Genomic DNA, 13,561 nt, shown 5'->3' on the forward strand with positions numbered 1-13,561 from the left:
GTTGACAGAACCTTCCATTCAATCAGACACTGTACCGGACTTGAGAACCAATGGAGAAGCAAGGACCCTTAAACATTTTGAGGAGCCTTTGTCATCGAATGTTGCTCTGGAGGTTCATATCCCCTTTGAACCTCTGGCGATTGAGGTCACACGATCGCTACCATTACAGCGTAGAGGACCTCCTCCTCCTCCTTCTTCTGTTATTGTGAGGCAGGGCGTCCTTCACAGTCATGCTCCTCTCAATACCCCTCTTCAGGCTGCCACAGTACGTGTAACATTGAATAGTGTTTTTACTGTATGTACCACCATCCTATTCTCTTACATAGTCTGATCTTCAGGCACTATATGACCAACTCCCTAAACCATGTGTCACTCATGGGAGATCTGAATGATCATAACCCACTTTGGGGTAGCAATGACACCAATAACAGAGGAAAATTAATTGAGGTTTTTTTTCTAAATGAATTATTTGTGCACCCTTAATGATGGTTCTCCCACGTATCTACATCCTGCAACTGGAACTTACTCTTGTCTGGACTTGTCAGTTGTAGATTCTAAGTTACTTAATGAATTTGAATGGTCAGTCCATGATGACCTCTGTGGAAATGACCCTTTCCATACTATTTTAAAATCAACAGGTTGTTATATGAAATCCTTTGTAATAAAAAACTAAAACCTGAGTTTTTTGTAGATGTTCCCGACCCTATACATCTTTTTCAGACGAACGTACTAAAATAGCTGATGGATGTATTCCGAGTCCTCCTCAAATCCTCACATACGTATACCAAGGTTTAACAATGATTGCAAACAAGCTAGGAAGGCAAGGAAAAAGGCTGAACAATATTTCCGATGCCATCCAATGGTCCATAACCTCAATAAATCCAAAATTGTACATGCTAAAACCAGGCGTAAAATTGTGCATCAAAAATAAATTCACATACGTCGATGTCCAAGGGATGGAACATGATTCAGAAAATTAAAGGTAAGGGTAATGAATCAAGCATACACCATCTTAAGAGTGGTGATCAATTGTTAACTGATCAATCGGATATTGCAAATAGTGAAACCCTACCTAACCATTCCTCCTCGTATAACTATGTGCCTAAATTTCAAAGATACCAAAAGCAACATGGCGTGATGCTTTTGTTGTTCCCATACTGAAACCAGGATGGGCTCACACTGATCCATCACAGATTAACATGACACGTAGAATCTAATAATTTAATCACAAATATTCAATGTGGATTTCGTAGAAATCGCAGTACCACTGACCATTCGTTAAGAATTGTAAACAAACAACATGCAGTATCTGTCTTTTTCGATCTAGAAAAAGCATATGACACTACATGGAAGCACGGTATTTTAAAAGATTTACATGACCGTTATGTTTGCGAGGCCGTTTGCCTCAATTTGTATCCAGGTTTTTTGACTGACAGGCAATTTCAAGTCCGCACGGGTTCTATGTCTGATCGTTATAATCAGGTACAGGGTGTCTCACAGGGCATTATCTTGTCTGTCATCAGATTTTTCAGTATTAAGCTTAACAGTTTATGAAAAGTTTTAAATGATTCTATTGATGGGTCGCTTTTTGTGGATTTTAATATATCCTGTCGAGGCACAAGCTTGCATGCTTTTGAGAGATAACTACAACTATGCTTAAATAAAATTCATAAATGGTCATTAGAAAATAAAATGGCTTTAAAATCTATATCAAACTGTATTCATTTTTGTAATAAATTCAAACCTCACCCAGACCCGAAATTAATTTTAGATGACACCTATTAAAGTTGCAAAAAGAAGCTAGTTCTTTTAGGTATAATTTTCAATCATCATTTGACCTTTTTACCCCACATGTCTGAAGGCAATGGACACATTGAAAGTAGTTTCAAACTCAAAGTGGGGAGGCGATCAGAAAACCCTCCTCCAACTATACAGAGCACGTATCCGCTCTCAACTTGATCACGGCTCCATCATATATGGTGGGGCTTGTAAAAGTATTTTGAAATTATCAGATACTACATATCATCTAGGCTTGAGGCTTTGCCTTGGCGCCTTCAGAACTTCACCTCTTCATAGTTTGTGTGTAGCAGCTGATGTGTCATCCCTAAAACACCGTCGCATTGGAATATCTTTACAGTATATATCTAAATTACATTCTAATAACTCGAATCCGGTACATGACTGTGTGATTAATCCCCTTTACGAAAATCTCTTACCAGGTTACCAGATAATAGTTCGTGAAAGTGGTAAACGTCTGAGACCTGCATCACATCGGACTTTCCTCCCACATTAAGGTGACACGCCGCGATATAACTGTAATGCTGTTAAAAGCGGCGTTACATCCAACTCACTTACTCACAGCAGAGGACAATGCCATCTTAACAGCTTTACAATATAACAGCAAACAGGCAAATCATAATATCATATTTTCCGATTCTCCTTCATGACAACATCCATTTTTTTATCGAAATTATTGAATTATTTAATGAACCTGGTCCTGACCATTACGACTTCGTCTTTTGGTGTGTGTGTGTGTGTGTGTGTGTGTGTGTGTTACCCAGCCATTTTTGCATCATTGGTAACACAATGGCATATGCTGTGACTTCAGTAGCGCTCACCACATCTGTGACACCACTTTTGCTTCCATACACTGATCACAACACGGTGATAAGTTCCTATATCCGAGATCTGATGCAAAATAAGTGGGACACCCAAGTAGGTATAAATAAATTACATGAAAAAAAATTGGTTATACCTACTTGGGTTGTCAGGCCAGATTTGAAGAGGTCATACTACGACCTTGTCGTATTGGCCTAAGCAGGTATACACATCAATATTCCCTGAAATGTGAGGGTCCTCCATTTTGTATCCCATGTGATGAGACTGTATTGATGTTGCCATCACAAGGTATGCATATTTCAAATTATCATCAAGTATTAATTCTCGTTTAATCATTGTTTTGTAAAGGAAATAGAGTTTTTTTGACAAGTTCTGATTGTTTTGTAAAATATAAATATCTTATGATTGGTAGATTAGCAACTGAGATTGTTAGTGTCTGTATCCTCGAAGGGGGATAAAGTACTGTAGAATTATTGTCCCCCTGAGAGGGTACGTAAGTTCTACAACTTTCAAAGTATATTTAGAACTACCATGTTTATAACCGTAGCATATGTGTCATTTTAATATGTTAGGCTAACTTTGCCAATACTCGCCAACACTTGCATTGAAGGGACGGTGTAAATCCTGCTTGGGTCCATGCAGGTAGCAAATATACTCTTAGTCCCCATGGGCCCCAGTATGGTGATCTCCCTTCAGTGGCTGGCGATCTGTAGCCCGTTTTTATTATGTTATGGTTATGTATGGTGCTACCCGTTTTATGATTCAATACTTTTCAATTGTACAATTCAATTATTTTACTGTCCTTCGTTGGCAGTTTTTTAAATATGCGTTTCATTGTATTTATTATGTTTAACTCTTGATAGTCAACGATATGGCTGAAATATTGCCGATGTGACTTAAAATGTTAATTCACTCACTTACTTGCTGAGGGGTTTTATTTGGTGACTACAACAAATGCATATGATTTTGTGTTCCCTCGTAACCGATATTCTGTCCTTTGCATTTGACATTTACACTTTTACCTTAACTACATTCTCCTCTGAAACTGATTTGAGTGAGTGAGTGAGTTAATATTTAACATCGGCAATATCAACCATACATATTTTAGGTCTAAATGAAAATCTGTCATCGAGTGACAGTAAAATAACTAGAATATCACTGATTAATATTTAAAACTAGCATGCAGTAAGCCATGAAAAAGATATCACTGTATGAAATAATACAATATAAAAAAGGGCTATAGTTCGACAGCAACTGAAGGTAGATCACCATACAATACCTTTTTTTCTGCCTGTATTGCCCCAGCAGGATTTACACCATCTCGTCAGTGGCTGGCGATTGTTCGCAATGTTAGTCACAATTAAAATTACAAATAGTCTACTTATAAAAGAGTAGTAGGCAGAAATATTCCTTGAAAGACATAGGCTTACGATATCCTCTCATGGGGACAGTAATTTTACACTACTTCAACCCCTTCTTCTTTTGAAGAAACAATATGATTTTCTATTCTAATTATTAAAAAAAAACTTATTTTACAAAACGTTCAGGAATCATTCTGAGGAGGAACAGGGCACCGGGTTTGACGTAAACCTTGAGCAATTGCTAATGGCTGAAAGACGATCCATGCATACATTATTAGCGTATAATGTTCTAGAATCCTTGGCATTACTTGAGGCATTATGTATGCGTCATATTGTCATCCAGTTATTTCCGTGAACAGTAAGGTATGCACAAGGACCTTGTAGTTGCATGCATATTTATATACATAGAAAGTATTTCACAATATCTGGATGGCGACACTTCTCAGGTTAATGACACAGTTTTATATTACTAATGCACGGGTTGGCACGGGTGGCCCAGTCGTCTGAGGCGCCGCGTTTCGCTGTGCAGAGTTGCATCCCTTGCGCTCGCCAGATATCTATGATTGTTGGTTCGAATACCGGTTCGCCCCGATTATGTTTCGAGGTTTGTCAGCACCATACCCGTACTCGTGGGTTCCATCGAAGTGGTAAACGTCTGAGACCTGCATCACGTCGGACTTTCCTCCCGCATTAAGCTGACACGACGCGATATAACTGTAATGCTGTTAAAAGCTCACTAACAAATTACTACATTTAAGAGTATTTAGACCAATCATTGTGTGTCACTATTCTTCTTCTATTTCAGGTAATACAGTATTTGAAAATATCACCGGTGAGTAATGCCAGTCTTGCATATCCAACGTAAGTGATTCCATTGGGCGTAAAAGGCGGCGGTACAACATTACCAAACACTTGTTTGTATGACACTGGATTTCACAGTTGTTAGTTATTCTATAAATCAGTGGGTTCAAGAATGATATGTATTAGTGTTTATTTTATGCATTACGTCACATGTAGAGATTCCTATATTTGCATATGTAGCAAGTTAGAGGTATATAGAAACGGTTCTCTTACAGTGAGACGTCGTTAGTCCTGACCACTTTGATATGCAAACTTCTCTAACAATGACTGCCATGTTAGTCTCCACATAGACAAAGGACAGCGTTCCCATGATTCATTAACCCTGGTAAGTGTTAATGCAGTCGGTTTCAGTTGCTTTACTTTGTATTAGATTGGTGAAATATAAACAATATATGTTAAAAACACTTTTATGTCTGGATATTGGATCCGTTTGCTTTTTATTTAAGTCAATATTTTTTTTTATCAGACGCCACAAGAACATTGATACAGTATGAAGATGCAAGAAAGCATGTGTCCACGTTTTATGAAAGATCAGCTCTAAGAATGCTAAGGAAAACTGGGTCTATATTCATTAAGGGTAAATCAGGCACTGGTAAGTCCAGCCTTGGTCTCAGGTTACTGGCACATATGGAATCAGAAACTAAAAGGACACCTGTTGTAATCACATCTGCCACTCAGTGGAATATCATTCCTAAGTCTGGAAAGGAAAAGTATATTGTCATGTTGGATGACATATTTGGTTCCAGCAGTATGGTGCAAACACATGTTGATGGATGGCTGGCAAAGTTCAATACGATGTGGCCACTTATAGAAACAGGACATTTATTCATAGTCTTAACATCGAGACCAGAAATTCATGACCAGTGTGCAAAACAAGTAAGTACAAATATCCTTATGAAAAGCATTAAATGTATTACTCTCGACAAAGATGAGTTTACGCTGAAAGTGAGTGAGAAGATAAGATTTTTGAAACTGTATTGTGGGAATTCTAATTTCACCAAGGACGATTTACAGGAGATAGTAGAGAAAAGTGACCCACCACTTGGGTTTCCGCAGTGCTGCAGTTTTTTTGCCAGCAGCAGACGAGCACGATCAAAAGGCAAACACTTTTTCTTAAAACCTTACGAGTTCATCGCCCAAGAAATAGACATCTTGGAAGAGAGCGACCCTTTTGGGTACTTTGTATTGCTACTGGTGATGATGCATAATGGTCGACTAGGTTTATACGAGCTAGACTCCATACGAGCATCAGAGGGTTTTCGTAATGCAGTTCATACTTTGCAAAACATTTGTAAGCCATCAGACATGCCGTCACGTATCAACATCAGACAGAAGGCTGAATCACTGTGTGAGGTCTATCTCATCCATTCCAACAATCATTTCCAGTTTTGTCATCAATCCATATTCGATGTTTTATTTCTGAAAATGAGTCAAACAGATCATTCAATTTGTATGAAGATTTGCCCAGCTCATTTGTAGGTTGAACGGGTGAGGACACAAAACCAACAAAACCTTTCTTCAACCAGTGGTATTTTAGAGATCCCATCCGAGAGCTTTGGTGTGCTAGCTGACAGAATTACTGCACTACTGTTGTCAGACGATTGTGTACATGTTCTTGATCACCCGTCCTTGCGAGAAACATGTTTTGTCCAGTTTTTGTTTCATAAATGGTGTGAAGCTGATGTCATTTCTAAATTGTTCAAGACAACTCTGAATCACGTTATAAAGGTGGAAGTGCTCAATCCATGCAGAGAAGGTCAAACTATTTCATTGTTTGAATGTGATAATCTGCTCTCTTGCATGACGTTGAAAGGAAATACTGAACTTGTGAGTTTACTTCTACCTGTTTCTGAAACGTATTTGAATCCTTCTATGCTCCAACAGGTACTTGTATGTGCCATCTATGGCTGCAATCATCAGCTATATGAGATATTGATAGCAATGGGAGTACATGTCCATGACTATTGTTTTCGGGCAATGTGTGCCATCCATAAGAATGAAGATATGGATATGGTCCAAAATGTTGTATTTTCACCAAATGTGCAATATTTTAAGATGTCAGACTTTACCGACTTGTTCACACTAGCCGTTCTAAATCAAAATCAGCAGATGGCAAAATCTCTCTTGCATCCAAACCCAATGCACTTACCAATTTACAGTGAATGTGTGGAGATGTTGTTTGGTGTTTTGGCACAGGGTAATGATTCGCGGAGCAGCACACATGAACTAAATGACAATAGCGAAGAGGCATACACTTCTGTCGTTGAGGAGCTATTGAGAACGGGATGCAAGATCGACCCAGAGTCTCTCTTATGTTGTGCAGCAAGTCATGCAACAGCAGCTTCCATGAGGTGTATCTTCAAGGTATACCCCCTTGTCAATGTGAACAAAATGCATATGGAATACACTCCACTTCAAAAGGCACTACTTTTGGGTGGAGTTGAATGTTTGTCTTTGCTTCTAGACCATGGTGCGGAAATATCTGTGACAGAAATGAATTCATATAATACTACAGTATTTCACATGGCAGCTGAAGCAAAACGACATAGTAAGCAAAAACTTGAGATAATGTTTGCAAACATTCCCTCAGATCAAAGAACTGAAGGCCTTCACGAAGAAGCACACACTGTTCTACAGGAAACGACCAAACGCGAAACGGCAAAGAACATGCGGAAGATATCCAAACCCACATGAAATTAGCACATTTAGTAATTAGAATGGGCATAACCAAAGAGACACCCCTTCATAAGGCAGTATGCAATGGCAATGCAGATTCAGTAAAATGCTTGATCAATGCTGGAGCTAGGATAAATGCTCAGGATGACATGGACATGTACATAACCCCACTTCACTTGGCCGTGATGAAGGATCATACGGATTGCATCATGTACCTTCTAGAAGCAAATGCCTCTTTGGGGATTACGAAAATGTACGGCAGTCTTCCCTTAGCAATGCCTTATGGGAGCAGCATCAGCTCCCTGAAGGCAATTGTTTCAACTGTAAGTAAAAGTTTCAAAGACAATAGGCAACTTATTGGACACTTGTTGAGAGCTATTCAAAATAACGAACTGGACAAAGTGAAGCTGCTATGTGATAATGGAGCTGATGTGAATTCAAACTTTGCTGATGGAACTCTATTGCATGAAGCAGTTGAGAAGAGTGATATTGACATGGTGATGTGCTTGTGTGAGAAGGGAGCAAGGGTTGATGCCATTGATTTGGAGGGGTATTCCGTTGTTCACAGGGCAGTTGAGTCAGAAATTGAACCCGTTGAAAAGTTGATGTACCTACTTGATGAGCGACATGCACCTGTAAATGTTCAAGAAGGAAGCCATAAACGAACTGCCTTGTTTTCAGCAGTGTTAACGGGAAATGACGAAATTGTGGAGATTTTGTTAGAACGACAATTCAACCATATGCATACAGACGTCTATGGCCATTCAATTCTCCACGCACTTTGTTTTCAAGAGAATTACAATAGATCTGTTTTCAAAGTGTTGTCAAAATTTGATAATGAGTTTCTAAATATTCAGAATCATTTTGGTGAGACTGCACTGCACATACTTGCACGAAACAACGATGCATATGGTATGAAGCTGTTACTAGAGAGAGGTGCTGACCACTCCATTCAAAACAATGAAGGTATGACTCCATTTCATGTTGCTGCATTGGAAAGTGTTGATTGTCTACAGCTCCTGCTCCATTTTAAGGCAGACCGTCACACCAGGACTCCAAACGGCGTACCATCCTCCACCACACCGCGAAAGCAAGAAACACGAGTACCCTTACACTCCTTCTTAAATCAAAATCAGATTTAGATTTAGTAGATGAAGACGAATGGACAGCAGTTCTTTCGGCAGCGGAATATGGACGCAAAGACAACATCAAACTTCTGTTAGAAAATGGGGCTGATCTGTATACTCAAGACAGTCACGGGAAAACAGCCCTCCATGTTGGATGTGAAGGAATAAATAGCCAAACGGTGGAGTTACTACTCCAAAAAATGTCAAACGCAAATATACTTGATGAAAGAATGAGATCGCCACTTCATTTTGCTGCAAGAAGGGGATGTGGCGACAATGTAAAGTCATTGCTAGACAAAGGGGCAAACCCATTTGCAAAAGACTTGAAAGGTAGAATTCCACTTCACCTAGCTGTAAAAACCAAGGATAGTATATGTGTAAAGTTGCTGCTCTTTCCAAACTCGGATGTGTGTGCAGTTGATAATAATGGTGACACTCCTCTTCATCTTGTAACAAAAAGGAGTCCCAGTTCCAGTATTGAACTGCTGCTGGAGAATGGTGCCAATTCAAACATTCAGAATAAGAACGGAAATACGGCCCTTCATCTTGCAGTATATAGGGGCATTAACAAATGTGTAAAACTGCTTCTAGAAAACGGTTCAGATTCAAGTGTACAAGAACTTCCAAGGCCAAACACCATTACACCTTGTTTCTGAAAAAGGAAATCTTGAGTGTCTTCAACTGTTGTTACATCATGGAAAGTCTGATGTTTGTGTAGTTGATAATAATGGTGCCACTCCTCTTCATCTTGTCACAAAAACGAGTACCAGTTCCAGTATTGAACTGCTGCTTGCGAACGGTGCCAATTCAAACATTCAGAATAAGGACGGAAATTCGACCCTCCAGTATACAGGGGTTTTATCAAATGTGTAAAGCTGCTTCTGGAAAACGGTTCAAATCCAAGTGTACCAAACTACCTTGGACAAAGACCTTTACAAATTGCTACCAAAATGGGAAAGCGTAAGATCGTTAATTTCATGTTACAGCATGGCGCCAATGCATCTCCGAGTGATACTTAATGAAGAGGTCTTTACAGGATTGTTAGTGGTCAACAGACTCCCTCGTGTAATAAGTAGAATATGACTTTTTGTAGTGTTCATCAGCTGTACAATAACGCCTTGGAATAGCGATATATCTGTAAATGTGAGAGTGGCTGACCTCTCTATTCAAGATAATGTTCTTTTTTCTATTCAGTTCTCCATGTACTTAGAAATTAGAAATGATTAGTTTTCAACAGTTTTTCTTAAATAAGTGACAAGCAATTTTCCATATTCTCATGTTGGCGTGACTATTTGGCGCATTCTTGCGTGAAACAACAATTCTTTATCATGTTTATTACAACAAAACATGTGTACATGGTATTCATATCTTTGACCGTATGATAAGCTATGGAATAAGTAAGTGTGTGTTTCCTTGTATTCTCTGTTCCATCTTGGCTTGTATCATTGTTCTTTGAGATGACAAGGAATGTAACATGGTACCTTGTGGTATTTAACCTACAGGTGGCCATAAAGAGTACATATCATGAGCATGATAAGGAGTTAACATGGCTAAAGCATCTGTACAAATGGAAGATCCCAATGCATAAATTTCGAATGAATGAACTGTTGTACATAAATAAGATATAGGCATGATATACGTCTGTATGAAAATGTTGCTAGACTTTACAAATGAAGTTCACTTGTACACAGCAGATGCATCTAAGATTGATCCCTTTCAAAAGGATCCAGGGTAGAATATGTAGGTCTTCAGCAACCCATGCTTGCCGTAAAAGGCGACTGTGCTTGTCGTAAGAGGCTAAAGGGATCGGGTGGTAAGGCTCGCTGACTTTAATGATGCATGTCATCGTATCCCAATTGCGTGGATCGATGCTCATGTCAATCACTGAACTGTCTGGTCCAGACTTGATTATTTACAGACAGCCGTCATATAGCTGGTATAGTGCGGCGTTAAACAACAAATAAACAAACGAACATAAATCAAAAGTTAATTTATATTCAAGACGAGAAACATGCACTTGTGAACGCAGTTGACAACCATAGTAGAACCGTTTCCAGTAGTTTTGTCAAGAGATTTGGGATGAGTTATTAGAACGACATTACAATGACATAAATTTGAATATGACACTGTAAACTCTGTATTCCATTTGCTATGTGAGGAGCATCTCTCTTTGAGATGTAATTGCATTGTAGCTGGGCAGTGATCAGTCGTCAGGAAGTAACTTTATCACATTGGATGAGCTTCCAAGGGAGGATCGCTCATCATCCCTGATTCCCTGCCTAGCCCATCGCGGAAGCTTGTCCAAAGTCTCCCATTGGTGAATACATATTATTATCAATGACCTTTGCCATCACCACTGTATTTTGTGCATCTGGTACTGTCCACTGCCATTATATTATATATTGCCATTGAATGTTGTACTACCACTCTATTGTGTACTGCGATTGTAATTGCTGTGCAGCATTTTGTATTGATTTGTAAATCTAGTTAATTTTGTAATACAATTGTTAATTGTATACCTTTTGTTGGTTGTTAATTGTTTTCACACTTAGTTCTTTTACGTTCAGAATTCTGGGTTAACATTTATAATTCTGGGTTAACATTTATTGCTTCAATTTGGGAATCGACACGTAACACTTTACCATAAAAAGGTACATAAAGGGGAAATCCCTTACCATTTGAACAGTTATGCCAAGTAGTATAATTAATCGTGTTTAACCTTTAAAGAATTTTAAAAACATATTAATAAAACGTCACTCATAAAACCTCATACACTTTCTATGTTAGTATGCAACTCCTTTAACTAATGAATAAAAACGTGCGCAAATTTGTATTCCCTCAATCCTTGTGTGCAGCAACATTCCCTTGAAAACACCATATGGTGCTGTGATGTCACGAAAGATGGATACACTGTAGTGATGGTATAGGTTACAGAACGGTGCGACGCTACACCCATTCACTTCTGTCGTAAGTAATACGCAACATGACGTAGACTGGGACCTAATTCACCTTTTCCATGCTATATTACGTCATATGTTTGACGATTTGAATTTTAGTTCATGATTCTCCACTTAACCACTTAAGGCGACAGATTGATGTCAAATATACCGTTAAAGGACTTCTGATATACAACATTTCGAAGTGAAAACAAGACCATACCAGTAACCGGCCATGACGTTATTTTGAACATACTACGTTTCATCACTCTAGCCTAATCTGAGAGGAAAGCCGATTTGACGTTTTCAATAGAGCTTGGTGAAGCACACTGGGACGGGTTTGGTAGCAACAAACAAATGGTGAATCACAAATTCGAACTCATAAGTAACCACTCATCGTGTCGTCTAAGGCCAAGGAGCACCAATCCCTCGTTTAGTCAACAAAGCCATGTGACGACGCGGTTACAGCAGCGCTAGTGACTGAATTAAACAGTTTAAACACTCTTCGCTCGTTACTCAGGCCGATTTGTCGAGAATGAAGACGTTGCAATCAACTTGCAATCAGGCACGCAGTCTTTGAGTCAGCTTAGCTCTTTGGGAGGCATTTAGAAGTGGGAGTACAAAGTATGAATAAGCTATATTGATGAACAATTTATTTATTATTTTACAATTTGGAGCGACGTCTCGGTGTAGGTTCTAACACCGTTACCAAACAAGTGATCACTAAAGGTGTTAGAACCTATACTGAAACTTCGTTCCAAATTGTAGTCAAGAAGTGTTCATCCATATATTTTATCCTTACTCAGCATAGCTTATAGGCCGAACACGTGAAAACATAAAATAACCAAAAAGCTTGAGGGAAGTTCAGTCACTACGTTTAGACTCACGCGACCCACAGCAAACGGGGCGGTCGGGTAGCCTAGTGGTTTAAGCGCTCGCTCGTCACGCCGAAGAACCGGGTTCGATTCCCGACATGGGTACGTTGTACGAGGCCCATTTCTTGTGTCCCCCGCCGTGATATTGCTGAAATATTGCTAAAAGCGGCGTAAAACCATACTCACTCACTCACAGCAAACATTCTGAGTATCTCTGTACTCATGCTTCACAGGAAAATATCACATTTGTTTTTGCATCCATTGTTTTTCTTTGCAGAGGAAACCATGAATAGTGGCTCGTCCTTCATCAAAGTTGTCAGGATGCATCGCCAACACTCGCCGGCCTTTATTTCTGTATTTTGCAGTGACTATGCACTGTATGGACGTGGATTCTCACATTTCGATTTCTTGTAGTAACTTGTCAACTGTTACATCTAGGGGCATCATGCGTGAATGATTGACAACAAGCCGACTAGTCCTTGTTTTAAGCCCATTAATGCCGAGGATGTGTGCGGTTGGACTTCATACACTGTACCTTGTGAGGATTCATAATAATGTACCAAGTCCTTTTAACATCTAGTCTACACAATCATCCCTACTTCTTATTTGCCACCTTTCTCCAGTTTAAATACGCAACATTTATTTGCTGCCATTCTGCATTTAAAAATGAGCCAGAATTATTGAATCCCCACATGAAGAAAAAGTTATAGTGTAAATTTAATTTAATAAGAATAGGGGCACAATGAACCTCTTTTCTATAATAGTTCTGACAATGGTACGAAATACTACTACTACTACTACTACTACTACTACTACTACTACTACTACTACCACCACTACTACTACTACTACTACTACTACTACTACTACTACTACTACCACTACTACAATATAGTCAACGCCTCAAATACTTATGCTGTACCCGTCGTTTCATATTCTTTTGGTGTTCAGGGTATTGAAAACCCTCACACGAAGTACCATGTCAGACAATAGATCCCCGCACCCTCGCTCTTCCATCAATCGCTTATATTTACCAATCATAATGGGAGGGCGTGGTTTGATTAACGTGGTTATTGTATTGTGCACTTTTGCACACATTTATTTGT

The 13,561-nt window shown here is 39.1% G+C and overlaps 1 pseudogene; it reads left to right on the plus strand.

Moving 5' to 3' along the window:
* Window positions 1-945: 945 nt before the first annotated feature.
* Window positions 946-9,663, plus strand: LOC139448741 (uncharacterized; annotated as a pseudogene).
* The last annotated feature ends 3,898 nt before the right edge of the window (window positions 9,664-13,561 follow it).

The sequence above is a fragment of the Haliotis cracherodii genome, unplaced genomic scaffold, assembly GCF_022045235.1.
Source record: "Haliotis cracherodii isolate W230 unplaced genomic scaffold, xgHalCrac1.p SCAF_7, whole genome shotgun sequence".
In the NCBI taxonomy this organism is placed as follows: Eukaryota; Metazoa; Mollusca; class Gastropoda; order Lepetellida; family Haliotidae; genus Haliotis; species Haliotis cracherodii.